Source organism: Rhinolophus hipposideros (genome assembly GCF_964194185.1).
Source record: "Rhinolophus hipposideros genome assembly, chromosome: 6".
NCBI classification, from domain to species: domain Eukaryota; kingdom Metazoa; phylum Chordata; class Mammalia; order Chiroptera; family Rhinolophidae; genus Rhinolophus; species Rhinolophus hipposideros.
In genome coordinates, this window is record NC_138052.1 from 77,502,550 (window position 1) to 77,525,916 (window position 23,367).

The following is a 23,367-nucleotide window of genomic DNA, read 5'->3' on the forward strand; positions in this document are numbered from 1 at the left end:
GTAGAGAACTATTCTTTACAACCCTCCTACAGAATAGACAATCAAACCTATTTGGGAAGTAATAGATGAAAAGGCAACATTTTTTTCCATTGCACAGTAAGTCTGTAAAATCTAGAGTACAAAAATAGTTTTTTAAACTTCACATAGTTAATATCTAATTCCTTAGCCCAAATGCTTTTAACTTGAGGTCCGCTGGCTCCCAGGCAGTACACAACTGGAATCCTGGAAGCTTTTGTACAAATAAAGGTCATGTCTACTTTGGCATCAATCCAAAGCTTTCATTAAATTTTATAAAGTGACAGTCATCCACACAGAAAGCTAAAAAAATAAAATAAAACAAAACAAAAACAAACAAAAAAACAGATTTTTTTGAGAAGGGAATCCATAAATTCTAGGAAGAAATATTTGGGCTTATTTCTCACTTGTGATGCCCCAATCAGCCCTCTGATGGATCATATTGAGTACTTAACTTGTGAACGGGCAGATTCCTGGACCCACTCCAGACCTCTGCAATCTGAATCTCTGGAATGCAAACCGGGACTCTGAATTTTTAACTAGGATCCTGGATGATTGTGATGTCTGCCCATGTCTGAAGTTCAATAGAACGTAATAAATAACTACATTCTTTCTCTGTTAAATGTTTCAACAGACCATTCCTACAATATGTACTGTTGTATAATAATACTAGTACCAGTAAGAAACACTCACTATCTGTCAGACCCCGTGTATGAGGCTTTCTCTAGCCTATCCCTAGTCCTTAAAATTGCTTTACAAGGAAGACATTATTATCCTCAATTTAAGATGAAAAAATTATGGCTCAATGAAATTAAATAACATGCTATACAAAGCTCTAGCTGGCTCCAAAGCCGTTCTTTCCAATCTGTGAAGCAGCCTCTTGTTGTACCCACTCTACTAGTTTTCATTGCAAGAAGTATCCTTAAAAAAGAAAATGAATGGAGTTATATATGAGTCTAACAGTCCCAGTTAGAATCTACCGAAATCCACTGTCATCAACAAAAATACAGATTTATAATGAACAAAGTATAACACATGAGTCTCTCTTGCTAAGCACAACTGTCTGACACTTTTCTAAAAGAAGCTTCCAGAAGTAGCACTTTACACGCAGGAATAGTGTGAATATGAGAAAATTGCTTCCAGGTGTTACAATTTAACAAGCAGAGAATATAAAAGGAAACCAAATATTACATTATGTAAAGTGACCCTAAAACCTACCAGCGTGGATCACTACCAAAAACAGGAAAAAGAAGAGAAGAAGAACAAAACTCTGTGTAACCCTATAAAGGAACGGAAAGACAGGTCTGTTGGATTTTTTTAAAATACGGGTTTTTACAAAATTGTTGCCTCAAAGAGATGGCTCTGTGACATGTGTACTGTATCACTTGAATTATACTTCGTTTCATTCAACACTTTTACTGGGCATTAATAATGAAGTTATTCAATCAAAAAATATCCTGACAATCATCTCTATTTTATAGGCTTTTACTTGAAAAGAATTCAAACCTTTTAGCCAATATAATAAAATCAATTCTTGAAATTTTGAGTGACAAAAAAATGCATTTTATAGTTTTACCCTAGTTGTACTTAAAAAATATTTGCATTTCATTTATGAAGTCATCAGATTAAGAAATGTAGCTTGACTTTTAAGGAGGCTTAATTACAGTAACAATGATTTCTTTTAAAACACCGTCACCGATTATTTCTTTTTGAGGAATCGGATTTTAATTATTTCATAGAAATGACTTAATTTGTATGATGCTCAAAACCAACTCTCTGGGAAATTGGAAACCAGAAATTTCCCCTACATCTGTTGTGACTGAGTTTGTCAGCTACCATATAATGGCATAAATGCTATTCCTTGTGGTTCCCACTGGAAACTGACTATGCTATTTAGTAGGCAACTATATCAAATCATTTGTTGAAGGAGAGAACTATTACATAGACATATTTACACTGAAACTTAGACTATTAGGTGGTACAACACAGAGTCAATACTATAGTTGAGAACATGGTGAGAAAGGAATGGTGGATGTGTTTTGTGTTGATCGTGCACGGGCTCCTTCAAGGCATGAAGACATCCCATTAGAACAAGTCTCAAAGAGACTCTTATTTGAGGAGAGAGAAGCATTGAACTTTCTTCTTACAGAAGTTCCTATCTTTTGGTCTAGCAGCAGAGTTATATGTGTTTTATTGCAAACTAGTAGAATAGAAATCCGTATTGCAGATTTTAGTGTTATTTTAAAATTATATCAGGATCTCATGAGTCTGTGCTCTACTGTGATAGTTTTCAGTCCATTTCTGGAGGCTAATGGTAAGTCTCATCCCCCTGTTACAGTCACCAGGAAGTCTCCAAAGAACCAGTGAGAGTGCTTTTAGAGCTTGAAGCAGACTTGCTGAGCAGGGCAAAAGCATACTCAGTTCATGCTAAGTAGACAGAGACCCCCAAAACATGAGGAAAAGAGAACATTGCAAATGGCTTCCAGTCTCCTTTCAAACTGTTTTCTCCCCTTTTCTTCAGCTTCTTGAGTTTGCTTTTATCTGAATGACTCTCAATTTGGCATTACATTAAAGAATAGGATGGATGTGAGATGAACAAAGTAAAATCATAAATAAGTTAGGCAAAGCCAAACCAAACTGCTGCACGGTAGGATCTGTACTTCTTCACTGAGAAGGTGCTTCTAAAGGCAAAGCCTGCTAAGGGTGAAATGAGGCAAGTTCGTAGGGGCAGGGGCACTCACAAAGCAGGCTGTTACACTTCAGTGTTGGGGAGATCCCAGGAGATGGATAGAGGCTGTCAGTGGGAGGGGGGGAGCTTGGCCCCACACATGGAGTTAGACCACTCCAAGACTCCAAATGTGACTTTTTGTAATGTGATTGTTGGGAGTCATGATTTTAAAAGACAATATATTTTGAATCTCAATAATTCTGTTTTAAGGACTGATGGTTGTTGCTTAGCCTAGAGTAGCTCTAAAAACCATTCTGAGAGTCTGAGGGTGAAACCCTACCTCTGAAGGAATCTTTTGTGTCTGCAAATACCAAAGGTGGCTGATGTCATCCCCTAGGGGTGCCCAGAGGAGCACAGAGGAACCCAAGCAAGGCATCAGCAGCCCTCACATTCCTTTGGAACAACAGTAATTAGAACAGCTGGAATATTTGCAACTTCTTTGGCTCACTTGCTGTTGTTTTTTTTAGCTTAGACTTTAATCTTATTTTCATATGTTTTTGTATAAATCAGAAACATGTGGCTTGATTATAGATGTTAAGTGTTTACTAGGAGCGTTAGATAAAAGGCTTTCCAAACACGGTGCTGTGGGTTCCCTGATTTCTGGCTACAGTCCCTTTCTCCCTATGCCCCTCCTCCTTCCTCTATTCTCACTTCCCTCCATCCCTGTGGTGTCTACTTAAATATAAGCCAGTTAAATAAAGCATAATAATAGAACACTATTCTGAAAAGAGCACAAAGAAGGGCAATTTCACTGCTACGGACAGAATAACAGAAGAAAGGAAAAACATTTCAAAGAGTTCCCCAGCAGACGTCTGCCTCCTCCTTTGACTATTTATAGGCAGGCAAACTCTCCCCCCCACCCCCCACTACCAGCATCTCTATGCCAAGTCCTCCCCTTTTGTTTGGTGAAATCTTAATGATATATCCTTGTGTGTCTTAATATTTCTAAGATACTGATGAGAGAATTATTGTATCATGTGTGCATGAATATTGTTGTAGAATTTCCAGAACACCTGGGAGTGCTAAGAGAGTGGATTCAGATACCATTCAAGACTAGCTTTTATTTTGATATATTATGGTCTCAGCCAGCAAGTAATATTCTCACTCAATTAAGAAATCTTCGCCTTTTAAAATGGATCATTACTGGCAATTTCTCTAGTAATAAAATGTTGGCTGCCACTGTTAAGAAAATAACTTGGGGAGGAAGAGAGATATTTCAAATTAGCATTACAGAAGGGGTTGCCAACTTAGTCCCCACTGAGCTAATTAAGTTATCATACATTGCCTCTTAAACAATATGCAGCAAAAGATGAAGGACCTGAATCAGCTGGAGATCACGCTTAACTGTAAACTCTTCCCCAAGACTCCAGTGAGTTGATGAAATCCCTCTGCTTCAAGAGCTTTTAGCTCTTCGGGCTAAAAGTAGATTTGCCTGAATTTCATTTTTCCGGTCAGATGACTGCAGCGCAGCATGTATTTTCCTCTCTCTGGTGGAGTCCTCTTTTCTAAATGCACGCCTTTTCAAATTATCCAGCAGTCAGGAATGTCCTCCTCAGAGAGTGTGGGAGCTCAGGCAAAGAACATCATCAGTCAGCTGAATTGTGACTTCTGGAGACCACAGCTGGAATTGGAGTGCTTACAATGACCTCAAAAATAGCCTGGTGCTCTGTCGCCCGGGTTTGGCCAAATGTCTTCTCCGTGAAATCTCTGTATGCTGCTGCAGGTTGACAGATAGCTCCCAGCAGGTGAACTTGGGGCTATTAGTGAATGAGAAGCGTTCTTTCTCTGGCGCAATCCTTCTCAAAGAAACCCTACGTCTTGAGCATTTACAAAAGGCACTTAGCTGCTATAAACAAAACTAAAGAGAAGAATTGAAGCATGAGGTCTGCTCAAGTTGATATGTCGTCTCTTCACAAGGGTATAGAGTAGTGCTGAATGGTGAAGAAATCCTGTTTGAAGACTGATATTGGCACAGCACAGTTTTCCACAATTGTCAAAGCACTTCTCTAGAGATGATTGTATTTAATTCTTGCAGCAACACTGTAAGTAAGGGAAATCTCAGTAATAATCTCCATTTTACTGGTGATAAACCTGAGATTCCAAAAAGTTAGAAAGTCTGTCCAATATATTCCACAGCCAGGTGATAGGCCAGGGTTCCATAGCCAAAGTTTGTGTTATTTTTGTTTCATTTGCTTGTGGTTTTTTTGTTTCGTTTTGTTTTTGGTTTATATATCACATATCAGTGAAATCATATGGTTGTCTACTTTTTCTGTCTGACTTATTTCGCTTAGCATTATAATCTCAAGATCCATTCTTGTTACAAATGGTCCTATTTCATCTTTTCTTACTGCCGAAGTTATTTTTATTTCAAAATTTAATCAAACTCTAGTAGAATGGTTAGGAAAAACAAACTGTTACCATTCATTCATTCATTCATTCATTCATTCAACCTTTACTAATTACCCACTTTCAAAACAGGGAAACAGTTAAGCGAGGTAGATAAGATTTCATTGCTTGGAACACAGGAGTTAATATAAAGCATCAGCACTCTTTTCTATTTTCTGTAGTACATACTTCAATTTTTCATTTATTTGATGAGTAGTTTTCGAACAAGTAAGTAAGTACTTGCTACCAGACAGAGAGTGCAGTATAGTAAATACAAAAGAAAATTGGTCCCTGCCCTTCTGGACCTTACAGATTAATTGGAGTTGGGTGGGAAAGACATTAAACAAATAAATAATACACAGTGCTGCTGATGGTATAGGGAATTGACAGTGGTAGGAATGTCAATTGCTAATACCTCTTGAGACAATTTGATAATATGACAGCCTTATTTGAAATGCATTATATACTCTTACGTGGTTTAGTGTTTTTGTCTTTCATTTGTATTCATTTTGAATTCAAAATACTATGAAAAACAGAATTCATCTATTTGATAGAAACCAGTGGCTTCTAGGATTGAAATAAAGCAGAAGAAAAAGGGCAGGGATATGAATGTCTTACAATTTCAAGGAACCTTAATTCACAATACAAGGTAGTTTATATGACAGCCAAATAAGTGGTAGAAACAAGAGCCATACACAGTGGACAGAGATGTTCCTGGAGGTGTTTGAGGAGGACTTCATATAGAAGAGAGCTGCCATTCAACTACATGTTGACAAACCTAAGAGAGGGAAGAGGGTGGGCAAGGAGAGAGGAAGAAACGAAGAGGACTTTGCAGAAGGAGAGAAGAAAAACAGGAAGCTGATTTGAAAGGGGCAATTAATAGGTCTAGAAATGAACTCATCATGGAAGATGTGAGGGCTTGTGATGGTAGAAAGTTGGGGATAAAGTTGAAAAAGTAGGGTATAGCTATGGTACAGAAGCCCTGGAGGCCTGGCCTAGAAATTTAGTTTTTATCATTAAGATAAGTTTTGTGGAGCCTAATTGTGCCCTTTCTCAATTCCTTCTCCTTGTACTTCATGAACCTGCGTGTCTGGATTAACTTATTATACTATTTTAAAAAGTAGTGTTTGTATGAAAATTAGAAACAAATGAACAAATGGTTTCTGTCCAGGAAAGAAGCGTTACTCAAATATATTTTGATTCAGAGCAGAAAACAGCAGTGTAATCTGCTGATGATGCCAAAAAATGTATACATATTTTAAGAAAGGAAAAAACTATGACAATTGTAATACTCAATATATACCAATAACAAAAGATGAATACAAGTCACATTTGACTTCTGCAATTCCAAGAGGTGCTCAGAGTGGTTACCATCAGCACTCAGACACTTCTGATTACGGTGAATTACTGCGTGAGCAACATTGACCATCTCTTAAAATGTGTATACATTTTTTTGGAACCCCAGTATAAATAAGTAAAAACAGTTGACATGTGTGCCCCCTTAATAACCAAGGGTCTCTATATTGTAGTGTCAATTCATTCATAAAATAAAATATGTATATTTATGTATGAAATTAGAGTCAGCATGTGTTAACAATTTAACAAAATAAGTTTTCAGGTGATATCAGTGAGCATCATTTCTTTTCAACCTTTTTCAAAAATGAAGGAATTTGAATGCTACCCTAAAGTAGTTACTGGACTCATCATACCTCTTTCACTCTTGTGATAGAGATTTGTACTGCTTACCAAACTCCATTTTATCCTACATTTTTCTTAGTCCCTTGCATTTAGGCAGAGGCATGCTAATGGTTAGTTAAGTCTAGTGGGCTGTGAGAGGAAGTGATGTGTGTCACTGCTGTGTTAACACATTTAAGAGCCAATGCACAGCCTTCCGGATGTCTTTCTCCCTGCTGCAGTAATCCTGGAGCCAAAGAGAATGTACCCACACCTGCCAGGTCACTGTGTGGGAGAGAGGTAGCCTGAAGAGTCATCCTGCTCACTTAGGATTTGTATGAACAGGATATAAACCTTTATTATGTAGAGACACCGAGACTTAAGCCTGACTTTTATGACTAAATCAATCCTTTATTCTTCACCTATTTGTATCCTTTTTTATTGCCTTGAGTTATGTTGAGATGCTTTGAACAAGACTAGATAAGTTCTACTAAGTCAGCTTAACCCAGTCTGCTAGTTCTTGGCAATAGCTTGGAATAGCAGGTTTGAATGAAAGGGGAAACTCTTACTGTCTACCTTACCTAGATTCTCTGGTCAACTTGAGACCGTATGTTTTGAATAGAGCTTTTGTTAAGTGTCCTTAATTCTTTCAAATGTATGTTTTGAAGTATGTTTCTTTTGCAAGAAACATAACATTCCACTAAAAGAAAGCCCCAAGGAAGAAATCTTTCTCTGATCTGTTCAACTATTATTGGTTTTCATTTACCGTGACTTTCAGCTATTCACAAGGAGTGATAATGAACTGCTTGTCAACCTGTTAGGGAACAGAAACTGTTTAGTAGAGTGTTAGACTAGATGATTTTATGTTGGTCATTGCTCTCCTATTTAAAGGCTGCTTGGACAGTGAATAGTTTCCCAAGAGTATTGGAAATTCAGTTCTCAGTATTTGAAATTTTGTTTTCTTGGACAACTGCACTGAATTACATGAACTGTTCAAAATCTCAGAGCAGATTGATAGAGGATGTCACGAACAATGTTTTTATTGTTTATTTGAGAGCTAACTGAGTCGGCTAATGCTAGACAATGAGGTTAAGTTAGCCTCCAGCTATTCGGAATTCCAGCCACTTCAAGCATCTCAGTATTTAGCTTAGCTGATAAAGTCTATCAAAACACGAAAAATGGCCAAATGATACTTAAGCTAGACTGTGTTTCAAAGGTTAATGAAAAGTATATCCTGGCCTGGCAATCCAGGGAAGATTTTCTTGACTTTGTTGCTTAATGAAACATGTGCTCCTAATATCAGTTGAGAATACCACATCTTGCCGATATTTTCTTCACAAGATTCTAAAAGTCTACGTGAATTTATCATTCTAACTTTAATGATATAGGTGTCATGTAACTTGCACATAAATATGCCAACAACCAAACATGTATCCTATGCGCCTCCGTGCGTGGTATGCACTTCCTTTTTATCTGAGGAATCAGCTGACCAAAATGGTTTTGTTTATAGCTAAACAAGTGCTTATTTTGGATTCCTCAATAACTGATATACTCAACTTTGTGATGCCAACACACATCCTATTCTCTATAGCATATAGGCTAGCCCTGCAATATAGTTAACCAGTTGACTTTGTCAGGTGTTATCAGTCATGAGTCTCAAGGATGTTATAACCCAGCTCTAAGAGGTTCAGGAAAGTGTCATAAATAATCCTGATAGAAAAAAAAATGGAGTAGAGAACAGAGGCAGAACTGCAGCTGAGTAAATTTCCATTTGTTCAAGGAGCTGAATATGCTGAATGATATATGTGCTTAGTAGTTCTGTTATCGGAGAGTGAGTCCTTCCTCGGCACGATGTCCAGGTCCTTGGTGTCTCGAGCAAAGAATTGAACGAGACACAGAAAGTGGTGAAAGAGGAGTTTATTAGAAGAGATAGTAAGTACACTTAGAAGTGAAACTGGACCCAAGCAGTAGAGAATGGCTCAAGGGCCCAAGGTGGCATTATTAGGAGAAAAGTATACTCCAAAGAGTTTGGAGTGGGCCCAGCAAAAGAAGAGGCTCAAAAGGCCTTGACTGGCAAGAACTTGGACTTTTTATCCTTTTTTCTCTGGAATCGGCTGTTCCTTTCCAGGAGTGGGACCACTTGATTGACACCTGTGATTTACAAGAGGCTATTACTTCATCTTTTTAAAGTGTACTGGTGTGAGTGGTGTGAGTGGCCAGTTTAATCTAGTTAGGTATCTTGTACCCATTTCTTTACAGTGAAAAGGGGAAGTTTTAGACAGAGAGTGGAGGTCTTTTGGGCAGTTGAATACTATGAGTTATGCAGGAATGCAGAGACCCAATGCCTATGTCTAACTGCCTGCCTTGTTTTCCCCTTGAGAGACGTGATCCCCATAAAATCTCTGTGGGAAGTTGAGGGACAGAAGGTCTGTTTTTCTGTATCTGCTTCCTGCTGGGCAGGGGTGTAGAGCTGTTCCTACCTACAGAACTCTCACCCTATCTGACCTTGGATAAAACAAAGGGGTCCCGCGATCCACCTGGAAGACCATGCTGGCTTCTTTGGTTGGGACTGGCTATCTTGCTGGGGTATCCTCTGTATCCTCAAGGCCCTGGAATGAGGAAAAATAGATTTTAATTAATAAATCCATTAGCTCTATAGAGCCTGTGGCCATTCAACCAGTCATTTAAGTGGTGTTAATTGTCTAGGAACTGGGCCCAGAATGGGTTGGAAAGAACATTAGGCTCCAATGATTACAATCACAAGTATAACTGACCTGTGGGGTACAGAAGGGCTTGGGAGATGTTGGGAAGTCACAGGCTTTTCAGCAGTTATCTGAGAAACATTCTGTGATTCAGGCTAGGAGCAATCTTTAGTCTAGGATTCAGAAACTGATTAGAAGAGTAATCAAAGCCAGGGGCTAAGGAGCTAAGAAACTAGGGAAAAGGAGACTTAAAATTTCTATAGTGAGGGAGGCTTAAAACTTTTGTAGTGAGGGAGCTCTCCTATATGAGTTCCAGTAAATTGAAAGTTGCCCTTGGTGAAATACCACTTCTCAGAGGAGCCACAAAGCCTTTATGCTTGAAATTGTCTTTAACTAGGGTTGTAAGACCTAAAACCAACTCTCGAGCTCTAAGGAATAGATATGTGGCTGAAAGGCTTAGCCACTTTCTAGGTGTATCATGCTGGGAAGGACATTGAAGTCTCTTGGCCTCAATTTTCTCTTTTGTGAAGTGGAGATAATAATAGTCGCCTGTCTTACAGGCTGATAGGGAGGAATAAATGAATTAATATATATGAAGTGTTTTGAACATTGTCTGGCTCATAATAAATGCTGTATAAATGTTTGCTAATATGGTTTTAGGGATGTTGCAGCCACTCTATATAATGTTTCAAATACTAAAACTGTGCCAAATAATACTCTGCAAAAACTGTGTGAAAGTAATTTAATCCTTATTTCATGGAATAAAAATGATCACTTCTAACTGCACTGTGTTAATTTAAAATGACTATTCATATTTTATATGCCTTATGGAATAGGCCATAAGTTGCTTTTTAAAAAATAAACCCCAGAGGGTATTTATCTCTTTCTCAGAAAGTCTAGAAAAAAAGATACTCATTTTAATTTTATAACAAACAAACAAAACACAAAAGTCAGGATGATGGATAAATGGGGCATGATTTTTATGACTAATAGGTATTAGGTACTCTCAATTTTCTAATAACCATCTCATTCTTTGGCCAATCATTTCTAAATTCTGTTGGAATGAAACAGCCTTTAAGTGTTTAAGGCTGGAATTTTACTCTCATTCATATATAACTATTGAGTTAATTTTGGAAAGACTGAAAGACAGGGTATTATTTTTTAAAATATTGTTTTTAGTGTTACTCAAATGATGAATGTGTTCTTTGATAATAGGTGTTAGTGAATGTTTTCTGTAAAGGGCCAGATGGCAAATATTTTGGGTCATATATAAATATGAAAAGGGCCATACAGTCTCTGTTCCAACTACTCAGGTCTGGCAGTGTAGCATGAATGCACCTACAGACAACACTGAAAAGAATGGACGTGGTTTGTATGCCAATAAAACCGTATTTAGAAAAACAGTCAGTGGTAGGATGGATCTAGTCTATAGTCCATTGTTGGCTGACCCATTTTATAGAATAACTTTTTTTCCCTTACTTTTACTAGAGTTACATGCACTCACATATATAATCTGTACTTACACATTTATGCACGTGGATACATGTGTACTATGAAAATCATGAAGCGGAAGTGCAGAAAAATTCACATTAAGGAATTTATAGGCAATAAGGCATTTAAAGAGGGTATAAAGTATGATATTTTACACAACATTGACTCTTTTTATCAGGACAAGGTCCAGAGCTGGTCTACCATTTTATTTTTGTTTTAAAAATCAGCCTATGAGGTTTAACTTGTTTTTCATTTAAACAACCCATAAAATTCTTTAGTCTTAAGTTATTGTGTATAATGTTATTATCAATATATGTGTCATATATAAATATATGTCATGTATAAATGTATAAATATATAATGTCATACATAAATATATTCTAACTTTGAAAACTACTGAGTTAGACTAAAAGTGTGGGGGTGTTCAGAGGTCTGGGCAGTCAAATGTTTTTCCTAAAATAACTGTCAGATTATTTGAGGGAATGGAGAAGTTTGTTATTTTTAAATCAAACCCTTGTCGGCTCATCTCCATATACACATTGTTCTTTGAAAGGTCATAGAAAAGAACTGAGCCACCTGCTTCTTGTCTTTCCAAGTTCACATTTCCTACTGGGCCGTGAAGAAGAGTTCATAGCTATCTGTTTGAGTCGTAGGTAGGGCTTCTTTTTACAAAGCAACATCTTCCTTGAGAATATGATGGGGTCCACACTACCAGGGATGAAATCGCACAGGCCCTGGTGCAAACACGTGGCGATACATAGACTTAGACCCCTATTATAAGACCCCAGGACTACAGAACAGGCCTCATCTCTGCCTCTTGCATTTAAGGACAATTACTTATGTATGGATATCCCTTGGTAGTCTTTTCTGTAGATGAAGATGATTACACCTGCATAGCTTATGCGGTACATAACACGCCTAGTGCCTTCCAGTAATTGTGTTTATTTCCAGGTACCATATAGTAAGACATATTCTGCATTGTTCTAGTGTGGTTGCTAAACAGAAGTACTAATCCAGAGTGACTTTTAGGGTTCTGAATGTTGAAATTAGTTTAGTACCTATATAGAAAATGTAATTAGTTGTTCAAAAATAAAGTCCTCTTCATCCTGTGCTGGGGAGAATCAATACAAACTGGGCTAGAGGCCCAATCCTTTAAAGCTCACTGGATATAATTTATAATTTACCAGAATAAATATATTCTTTTTGGAGATAATACAAATGCCTGCTATTTATTAGCCGAAAGCAATTAAAAATTTTATTTTTCCTTGGATGTAATCTTTATGTAGCTTGTTCACTAGAATGAAGCTAAACAGTGAGAAAAAGTGTGTAGCAATTAGCATTTTTGCTGCTCTATTCCAAACACCTGAAAGAATGCCTAGCAGGTTGTAAATAATATATGACTATAAAGAACAACCATGAAATTCATCACATGGTCTCATAGTTACCCAATATAAAAAGAGAAAGACATGAGTTGAATTTGGCATTGGTTTACGTAATGTAATTAATGTACATGGATCAAAGATTAAATTATTTATTTCCTAAAATCTTTTTTTAATTTTTAATAAATTTATTGGTGTGACATTGGTTAGTAAAATTATATAGGTTTCAAGTGTACAATTCAATAATATATCATCTGTACATCACATTGTATGTTCACCACCCAGAGTCAGTTCTCCTTCCATCACCATATATTTGACCCCTTTACCCTCTCCTACCATACCTTTCCCCTTACCCTCTGGTAACCACTAAACTGTTCCCCGTGTCTATGAGTTTTTGTTTTCTTGTTTGTTGCTTTCAGTTTATCCCACAAGTGAATGAAATCATATGGTTCTTCTTTTTTTTTTATTAGTTTCAGGTGCACAAGACAAGGTAATACTTAGACGTTCATCATTTATATCCCTCACACTGTGGATCCCCCTCCCGCCTCCCCGCATCCACTATCCCTCCGACATTGCACCGAGCAATCACATTATATATATAAAATTATAGTTGGCATTCACCATTGTTCAGTTTCAGGTGTACAATACATTGATCGAGCATCTACATCTTCCCTCATATGGTTCTTGACTTTTCTTTTTTTTTTGCAGAAAGAAGCCAGAACCTATTATCAACCCTTTGAGAACATAACAAAACGAACTTTACCATTTCACTACTTCCTTGAATTGGTAAGCCCCTATCCTCTCTACAATGAAAGAGTTTTCCACAATTGTGAAAAAGAACTGTTAAACATATTTTTAAAAAATCTTTATTAAATAATTATCAATTCATTTTGATAAGGAAGCAATACACATGAATTCTATAGTTAATAAAGTTAGGATTATTAAAATAGCATGTAATATTTTAAAAGATTTAATAGTAAACAAATGAAAAGATCTTTTTTCTGAAATGAGGTTTGAAATAAGCCTGTCACCCCTGCTAACAATACCAATAGTATTTTCTTATGTGCCAGACTTGAAGCTACATGACTTACTTTGCATAAATTCAACTATTTACTCCTTACAGTAACCCTGTGAGTAAATATAGGGATCATCCCCATTTTATGGATTAGGGGCATGAGGCAGCAAGAGCAGAGGCAGGTCGATACAGGAGTTCACCCAAGGTTGCATACATGGGTCTGGGAGCTGCAGACCCTGGAAAGAATAGCAGCCCCCGCTCTTATTGTGGAAGTTTCATGTTATGGTCGAAATGTCTAGCAATCAGATTCACCTAGGTTTTGAGTTGATTCTATCTGAATTTAAGGAAGACAATAATATATAATACATTTGCTGTATGAAAGAGCCATAGTAGGCAAACAGTGATTTTATGTTTGTATATGTTACTTTGTGATTGTTGCATGAATAAATAAAGGAATGTATATACTGAGCTCCGTTTACAAACAGAAAGAATATTTTATTTTATATCTTGCTTTAAATTCAAAATTTCTAAAACATAAGCAGAGTGGTATTACAGAAAGAATACTAATGAATGATTTCTTATTCTAGAAAATGAAGAATGCATTTTAATTTTAATTTAGTTTCTTTTTATTAGAAGTATAGAATATCCAATCCTAAATTGTCCCCAGAAATGTATCCTTTGCTGTTTCATTTTGTTGTTATTTTATTTTAATCAGGAAAAATTACAAAATTTTCAAAGAGAAATATAGAAAATGTATAATAAATACCTGAGTATCAACTGCATGGATTAAACCAGTACAAACATTCAGCTTAGTTTGAATCTTTTTTAAAATTTATTTTTAAATTATAATTTACATACAATATTATGTTAGTTTTAGGTGTACAGCATGGTGATTAGATATGTATATGCCTTGTGAAGTGATCACCATGTATGGTATTCAGATCTTTTCTAAAGAGATGAACCATCATAGACAGAGAAGAAGCGCATACCATTCCCTTTCCTTTCTTCCTAGAAGGTGTCACCATCCTGAAGATAGTATAACCCTTCCTGTGTTTGTTCTAATACTTTAATGACGTTTGTGAAACATTACACCATGTAATTATTTACATTTTAAAAGTTTACATAAATAGTATCATACTGTAGACATTCTTTTGCAGCTTGCCTTCACCTACCATTATATTTAGAGCTTCATCTATATTGATACCAGAAGATCTGGTTTACTCATTCTAACTGTCATAAAGTTGACTCATTATAATGTTTCAGTCATCTGGTGCTTAGTATTATTTAATATTTCTTTAGGATTCGTGTATAAGAAATTCAAAGTTCTTAATATGTAATAATATCATGCCAATCCTTTTTTATGTTTCATTTTATTCTCATTAGAAAAAAAATACTTTTTTTATTGGCCGTAAGGATCTTGCTAACTAATGGGACTCGTGATTCACTGCTTTTGCCATAACACAGTAATTGAAATCTGTTTTATTTCCCTATAGATGAAATACTGACTATTCCCCAATATAGTGTAAATACTACTTTTGAAATTAAAAGATGCTTAAAAAGTCTTATTTGCCCAATGTTAATTGCTCATATTCCATTCAAAAATCATGAGATACTTTTTAAAAGAAAAGATTTTTGTTTCAAATTTTCTCTAACAGTTAAGTCTGGAACTTGTTTAAGGTAAAAAAAAAATGTCAATAAGCAGTAGTAAGATTTGTAGACATAGAATTTTCTATGACTTTTATTTTCTGAAGGGAATAAATTATTACTCTGGCAGAATTGGGGGAGAAAGAAGAGATAAACTAACCTTTGCTGGACAAATATGAGTAAATGCAAGATTGTATGTAAACCTCACAGGTCAGCAGTGCATTGAAATTTTGCAGATGAGAAAATTCAGGCCCAAATATGTTATGGAACTTACTCAAGATCAGAGCCTGGACTGAAACTTATCACTCTCAGACTCCAAAGCTATACTGACGACCATGAAAAGAATTGTGAACACCTAACCTATTTGACACATAAATAGCAGTTTAATTCATTCCACCAATGTTTATTTGGATCCTTTCGTGTGAGTTGGGGGGGAAGGGCTAATATTAGAAAAGCAAGGAAGACGCAGTATCTACCCAGGTTGAGAAAACAGGCTATTTAGAACAACAAAGATTCATTCAGTGATACCATAAATGTGACTATTTAATTAGATATCTCTATTTTGCTTTGTTATCTTGACATTGTCTGCCAAGTAATTATCTTTGTAATTATTTAACCATGCCAATTTTATTAAATTGAATGGGATTATAGGAGTGGAAATGTTTGTAAATGATAGTCTTTACAATCATTTGCTAATATTACTCATTATTCTGTAAAATTTACAAATGGAAATTTCAAACCTAATAACATGTGATTCTAAATGCAGAGGTTGATATATCTCTCTAAAGTTGGAATCTTCATATAATACCTGCATCTCCTTGACGCCAAAGCCCCATGTAAACATTACAGAGTAGTAAACAGCCCTGACACTTGGTTTCTTCCCAGGCCTCCACCACCTGTTAGAGACATTGACTTCCTTAAGCCACAGACCAGATAATAGTTCCAACCTCATGCCCGTCCAGTACCTGATCATTTCTCCCTATTTCTACCTAGATCGTTGGAATCCACTCTCTCACCTTGATTACTGCAGTAGCCTCCTCAATCCTACTCACCTATAGTCTCTTGGTCACACAGTGTGATCTTTTATCAATCGATAACGATTCTCTTGTTCAAAATTCACCAAATGACGGCCCCTACCAGTCAGAATAAAGCCCATACCCCTGCTGTGGCCAGCAAGGTGCTGTATAAACCAGCGTCTTCTACCTCCCTGAGATGGTCTCAACATCCTCTCCTACCACTGAAAGCAGAGACTGTGTGATGTTCTGAGCTGTGCCTAGAGCAGTGTCTTTATCTTGGTGGACACTTGCTTGTTGAAGCACTGACTAGGTCTACAGGGGTTTCTATGGAATGATGCTCACAGCACACACAATTGTCCTTACTGCACATCAGTGGTGGTTGTTGCCCTTTTAAAGATTCCTTCAGTTTGTCTTCATAGAGTGTACCACTGCTGGAATGCTAAAGTGCTTTCATGGATGTTTCTGACACATGACACATCAGCATCATGACGATACTTTATCCTACTGATGTGTAATCTTGAATCTTAATTTACAGTACCAAACACAGAGAGATAAATTAGGGACAAATTAGTGAGCTGGAAATGAGAAAATCATTTTAAAAGAGCAGAAAATGTTTATTTTATTAGTCCATGCAGCCTTTTATCTAAATAATAATATTCGCCACAACCTGACATTGCTTAGATTTTGCTTTATCTTCAGAAGAGATTTATTTCTTTTCATCATTCTCAGATAGGTGAAGTTAATCCCTTAAACCATTTTCTGTAAAATAGGCTGATTTTTGTTGTTGTTTTATTTTTACAATATTCCTTAGGAGCAGCACTTGATGAGTGCTGGCACGGCTGAAGACATTTAGCAAGAGAAAGACAAACAGTAGGACCACAAGACCCCAACAGTTGAGGAAAGGAGAAAGAAAACCTGGTATTTTCACGATCCTCTCTGAAAAATCAGTATGGTGACTTGCGCTGATTACTATCTCATCAGGATTCCGCACTGGTCTATGGCATTTTATGTGACTAATTTTGAATGGTTAATTTAAGATTCTGACGATGAATTCGATTGGTAAATTAGGATGTCAGCTAGGCAATGGTACTATCAGCTGGCAGTCATACCCAGACCCCAAACGATTCTGGCCCTTAGTGAGCGAGAACCTATTCCAGGGGTGTGGTTTCAAAGAGGGATGTCTTCTGGTTAACTAGAGACAGAAAAAGGGAGAATTGCCCACATACTCCGGCAGGAGTTAAAATAACAATAACAGTCCTCCTACTTAACAGGCTGAGTCAGAAGCACATTCTACTGGTTTCTCAGCAGTTCTGAACAGATTGTTTGGGCTGCAATTCTGTAGGCAGAGGTGGGTATCACCTGCTGCAAGAGGCTGTGGTTCTTGTTAGCAGGATGCTGTTATTAAGTCTTGGCTTTCAACAATTCATCCAAATGGAAATAGGCAAAGATGAAAATGTGGTGCTGATAAACACTACACTTTTCTAATGCTTAGAATAAAAGAATGGTGGTCCATGAATGATTACTATGCATTTAGTTCTTTCACTGGCCATGAGTATAAGGCACTTAAAAAGGGAGGCTTACTGTGGGAGGTCTTGTTTTGTGTGTGTGTGTGTGTGTGTGTGTGTGTGTGTGTGTGTTTGGTGGGAGGTCTTAAAAGTTAAATTTTGCTGGATGTTTGTCTTCAAAAAATTCTATAGACCAGTAGTGGTAACCTTAATCGGGAGAAGGAGTCAAAACCAGTAGAAATCTGCTTTCTGCTTAAGTAGAAGAGGGTAAATCATCATGTGGTTACTGACCTCATGAGCTAAGAGCTGGGCACTCCTGTTCCCCCAGCCCAGACCTCTGGTACATTTACCTGAAACTTTCAATGGCCTTTGATGAGTTTGCCTTCTTCTGACACTTCAACCTGACTCTCCTGCATGCTGGAACCATGTGATTTTTCATATATATCAGATCATTTCTTTTGACTATTTAAAATTTTCCTATAATATAAAGGTCCAAACTCATTAAATTCCCTTCAAAAAAGAGCTCCAAGCAGCCATTTCTGGATAATCTCAAATCCCTCCTTCTTACCCAATTGTCTTTTCTTCTATCTAATGACAGCAGGCTACTTGTTGCTTCCTCAACTTAATTATTTGTCTTTGTATACCATGGTTTTCTCATGTTCCTATTGCCTTGCTATTTCTGGAACCCTTCCCTAAATAACCATCTTCCCCTTGTCCTATTTGCAAAAGGCTATGTCTGTTCAGTTCAAATGTCATTTCTTCTATGAAGCTTCCTTCTCCAGGCCCCTCAAGATGGTATTAACTGTGCCTTTGGTGAAAAAGGGGTTTCCATAACCTTTTAAACATACCTAGCTAGACTACCAAAAAATCATCTTGGTGTGTAATTTTTCCATCTCTGTCATTTTTCCCCAGCTCTGTGAAGTCCTCAAAAACAGAAGTTTTGTCTTTTCCATATTTTTGCCTCCAGAACCATGTGATGAGATTTGAAACAATTGTTGTTAATAGTTAACAACAGTAAAAGAGTACAGATGATTGAAAGTGTAAGTGGTAAATAAATGAGGAATTACCTAGGTGAAAATGAAATGAGTTGTCATCTAGGTAGCATATTTACAAAATAGGTTTTATGGTGGTGGTGGCGGTGGTGCTTGGGTTTTTGTTTGTTTTCTTTTGGTCATTTCTTTTGTATGTGTGGTTGGTTGTTTTGGATAGGAGAAAAGACTATGTTTATAATCAGAACATAAGGGAAGGAAGAAGCTGACACTGTGAGACCACAGAGGGATATTTAAGGAAACAAAGCTCTGGAGGAGACAGGAAAGATAGGTTAAAGAACAAGTAGGGAGATTAATATTAATGAAAATGAGAGCCAACTATTCCTCTGAAGAAAAGTGAAGGCAATGAGGGAAGGTGAAGATGGACTGGACAGACAGGAAGTAGACCTTGTGTAAAAGCTTCTAACTTCTACCATCCCAGGAAAGACAGTGCTTCCACTTTGTTCTTGGTAGCCATTAGATTGTCTTAAGATTCTCTGGAAGTGATTGAAAATTCTGTCTTGGCCACAAAGCAGGTATTACAAGAGGACCAACCTGAAGCCATCTTTGCTCCATCCATACCAGAAAATAAAAAGGGCTATTTAAGAGACACTGGAAGAAATGCTCTTTCCTCTTTTCTCATTTCTCCCACTCCAACATCCAAGACCAGTCAGAATTTGCTGTGCAAGCAATTACTTGAGGATAATTACTTAAATTTGTTTCATTCAACCCTATTACTTCTATTAGTCTCATCCTTTAAAAAAAGTTTATTATACTTTTCTTCAAAACCAAGTATATTAGTTAGGATTAGCTAATTGCTAAAACAAATAGATCCAGAAATGTGTTATAACTTTATTTCTTGCTCATTGTACAGTCCTGGGTGAGTGTTTGGGTTGGGAGGCTGTCTGTCCTCCTCAAAGTAAACCAGGGATCTCAAATCCTTTCATTTGTGGTTTTGTTTTGTCATTGTCTCCATCCAGCTATCCAGCTGGTAGAAGGGCAAAAATCAAGGAGAAGCACATGGGAGTTGTATATGAGCTAAACCCATAAGTGGATACATCACTTCTGCTCACATTGCATTGGTTAGAGCTGAGTCACGTGACCACATCCAACTACAAGAGAGGTTTGGAAATGTACTCCTTCTGTGTACTCAGGAAAAAGAAGAAAGCAATTTTGGTAAACTGCAAGCAGTCTCTGTTATACCAAGGCAAAATCTATCTACAGAATTAATACAGTTGAACATTTGGATCAAATAGTTCAAGCCCTGGCAGAATAGATACCAATCTACCATAGAGATAAAACTGTGAATCATAATTTCAATATCATGTTAAAATAGTGAATGTATTCTATACATCAGTTTATCAGTTAATTCTTATGATAGCACACGAATAAGGTATTTTTTTATAAACCAACTTATAAAACTAAGCTTTATGTCCAAAAGGATTATGGCTAAAAAAGCATGGTGCCCTGTACTGCTCTTAGTTTTCTTCAATAATTTCTTGCCGAATGGATCAATTGATTAATTAATAGATGTAGAAATCTCTATTAGGGGAAAAGTGAAAATGTGTACTCTGATGAATTTCTAAAATTCATTATAAAAAAGACATGAATTGGGATGATCAAAACTCATGTTGAACTAAAGGATATGTCCTTTTCAAGAAAAATAACAAGTAAAGGTAAAATATTGAGAGGGAAAAAACCCACAGTTGGTACCTTTGCAAAGATTTTTAAAAGAATTTTGATGTTTTGATGAACTCAAATAATCATATAGGCCTCACATTATATTTTGCATTTGCTACATCTGTATTATTTATTCAGACAGTGGTAAACATTGCTATTTATATGGAGGATAACAGGGCATGTGATAATTTTATATGTGTAGAATATTATGTCAGTGTTGAATAAAAGCCATTCTATCACCTAAATATTCTACAAAATGAATTTATCTGCTAAGTAATTCAGTCAGTTTCATTTTCCTGTGGCAGCAGAATGCTTGGGGTTTTGTGAAAATACTGCATTGCACTAAGTGTATGATCACTCGTTTTTCCTTGAAGGTTAAAACTCTCTGAGAGCAGGTAGCAATTTAATCAAGTTTTCATTGCATCACAGAATATTTTAAAATGAATAAACCCCAATGAAACTGGCCTTTTGTGCAAGTATTATATGGCAGTTTGATGTGTGAGCCTATGTGAGAAGAATGAGAGGTGATGAGCAAAAGTCCAACATGGCTGAACCTGGAGGCTGATTGCTTCTAAGCATGTCTGTCAGATCTTTCTTTCTGAGAAGCATAGTGACTTACTTGAACCTGCAAATTTCTTGCAATTATTTTTTTTTTACTCTTTTTGTGTTCTCATCCACCCCCTGCACTTTTTTGTAATGAATTTCAAGGACTCCAGTCATACCATGTGCTCAGTAATTACTACAGAAGGCAGTTTGATTCTGAGTCTCTGTAAGAGAAATTTAGAATTCACTAAAGCAAATACTTTAGTGAGGGGGTGCCAAAGCTTGAGTCATTTAAAATCATTGTGAACAATGCTCTAGGAAAGATCCAGTAGTAATCAATCCTGAATAAAGAGCAAAAGGCCAAAACAACAAAAAATACCTTTTTTTTTTTTTTTTTTTTCCCTCCTCAAAGACAGACTGATGCTGTGGTACTAGAAAGTTTTTGCTACTGGGAAGCAGGTGTGTAAGCCTTTTTGTTTTGGCTTGTGTATTCCTTTTGGCATCTGTTTACAACTGGATAGGGTCTTGTTTTTGAACCAAAGAACTCTAAAGGAAACTGTTTCAAAATCAAGAGGAATTGAGAAATATAGTAATGTAAGACAATATAATATCATATACATGCACACTCATATATAATAGACCTATACACACATGTATCTATCGGTCACTTATATATACACTGCAAAAGTATTATTTGAACGGAACATGAGGACAGGGAAATTTGTCAATGAAGCTCTATAGGGAAATAACATGCTGCCATGAAATTTGTGTATAATTTTCTCATTGCAGAGCTGAGAGCTGTATTACATAGTTTAACATATTTGTACATAGAAAATACATGTTTAACATATTTGTACATAGAAAATACATGGCAAACCCTTCTAACTTATATTTTTCACAATGGTTTAAGTCATGGCAAGCCTATCCTGCAACTATTGTTTCTGGCAGCCAGAATCCACTGATCTCTAATCCTCTTAGCACCCCTGTGATCAGAGCTGCCATCATCTCTCAATTGACAACTGCAGCAGCCTCCTGTCTGAATTCGGTTTCCAGTCTTGCCCCGCTGTGCTCTATTTTCCACACAGAAACCAGATGGTCTTTTACACAGTTATTACCACCCTGCTCAACATCTTGCAAGGATTTCTCATTATACATTTTTTCCAGCTTTATCAAGATATAATTGGCATATAACATTGTGTATGTTTAAGGTGTACAGTGTGTTGATTTGATACACTTATATATTCCAAAATGATAACCACCATAACATTAGCTAACCCCTCCATCATGTCACATAATTAATATTTCTTTGTTTTGGTGACAATATTTACAACAATATCTACTCTGTTACCAACTTACAAGTATATCATGCAGTATTATTAACTGTAATCACTAATCTGTAGTGTGTACATTGAATTCCCAGAACTTACTGGTTTTATAACTCACAAGTTTTTACCCTTGACCAACATCTCCCTATTTCCCTCCTTCCCATCATACTTAGAAATAAATCCACATTCTTCACCAAATTCTCCACAACCTGTCTCTACTTAGCTTTCATAGCACTCTTCCTGTATCTTACACCAACTCAGCCTCAAACACACCAAGCTCATTCCTACCCCAGAAGCTCTATACTTAAAGCTCACATCTCTTTCCTGGACCATCCTTACCCCAGTTCTTTGCATAGCTAGCACCCTCCACATCATTTGAGTCTCTCCTCTGAGCTCACCTCCTTGGAGATGCTTTCCTGAACACCGTATTGAAAATAGGGCCTTCTACTTGCCTTGTTATCTTCTTATTCTAAATTTTACATTAAATATAAAGTATTAAATTTAATAACATTAAATATAAAATCAGTATTTTCATGTTAAACATTACATTTTATATTTTAATTAGGTGTTTGGTTACTCTAATGCAACTTTACTAGGATAAGAATTTTATATGATCTGTGACATGTTGAGAGAATTTCCTGTCTCAAAATGAATGTATCTTCCCCCATCTCCAGTCCCATCACTTCTACCTTCATTCAAATGCTTATATGCTTTCTCATTGATTATTGCATTATTGACCACCTATCCACTTCTGTTTCTAATCATAACCTTCTGCAACTCTTTCTCTGACTCATCTTGTCATTCATCTGCTTAAAGTTTCTCAGTGGTATGCCACTGATAATGATAAAATTTTATACTACACAGTCTGACAAAACAAGATACTTCATCATCTGGTCACTTGCCTCTCTGCAACATGTTCCACTACTACTGTTTCTGTTATTCTGAAACAACCTTGATGTTTCCAGTTCTCTTACTCCCCCATGTCTTTGTGCTGCTATTTTTTGTGTGTAGAATTACGCCCTTGAATGCCCTTCAAGGTTGAAAACAAGTTTTGTCATTCTGATATCTCCCATGAATTTTCTGAATTCTTTTTTTTATTATTTTTTAAAATTTTCTGATTTCTTAAGAACTTCCATAGAATCACTTTATACCTCTATTAAAGCATTTATAATATTATTACCTAACTGTATGTGGACATACATACAGTTCTCTCAATTAGCTCCTTAAGACCAAAAGT

The 23,367-nt window shown here is 36.5% G+C and overlaps 1 protein-coding gene across 1 annotated transcript in view; it reads left to right on the forward strand.

Annotated features, from left to right (window-relative positions):
• MAP2 (microtubule associated protein 2) overlaps positions 1 to 23,367 on the forward strand; it is a 255,906-nt gene that overhangs the window by 149,316 nt on the left and 83,223 nt on the right. The window contains exons 4-5 of the mRNA XM_081051061.1: positions 13,083 to 13,160; positions 16,861 to 16,967. The gene's annotated coding sequence lies outside the window, so the exon portion shown is untranslated. The remainder of the gene's footprint in view (positions 1 to 13,082; positions 13,161 to 16,860; positions 16,968 to 23,367) is intronic.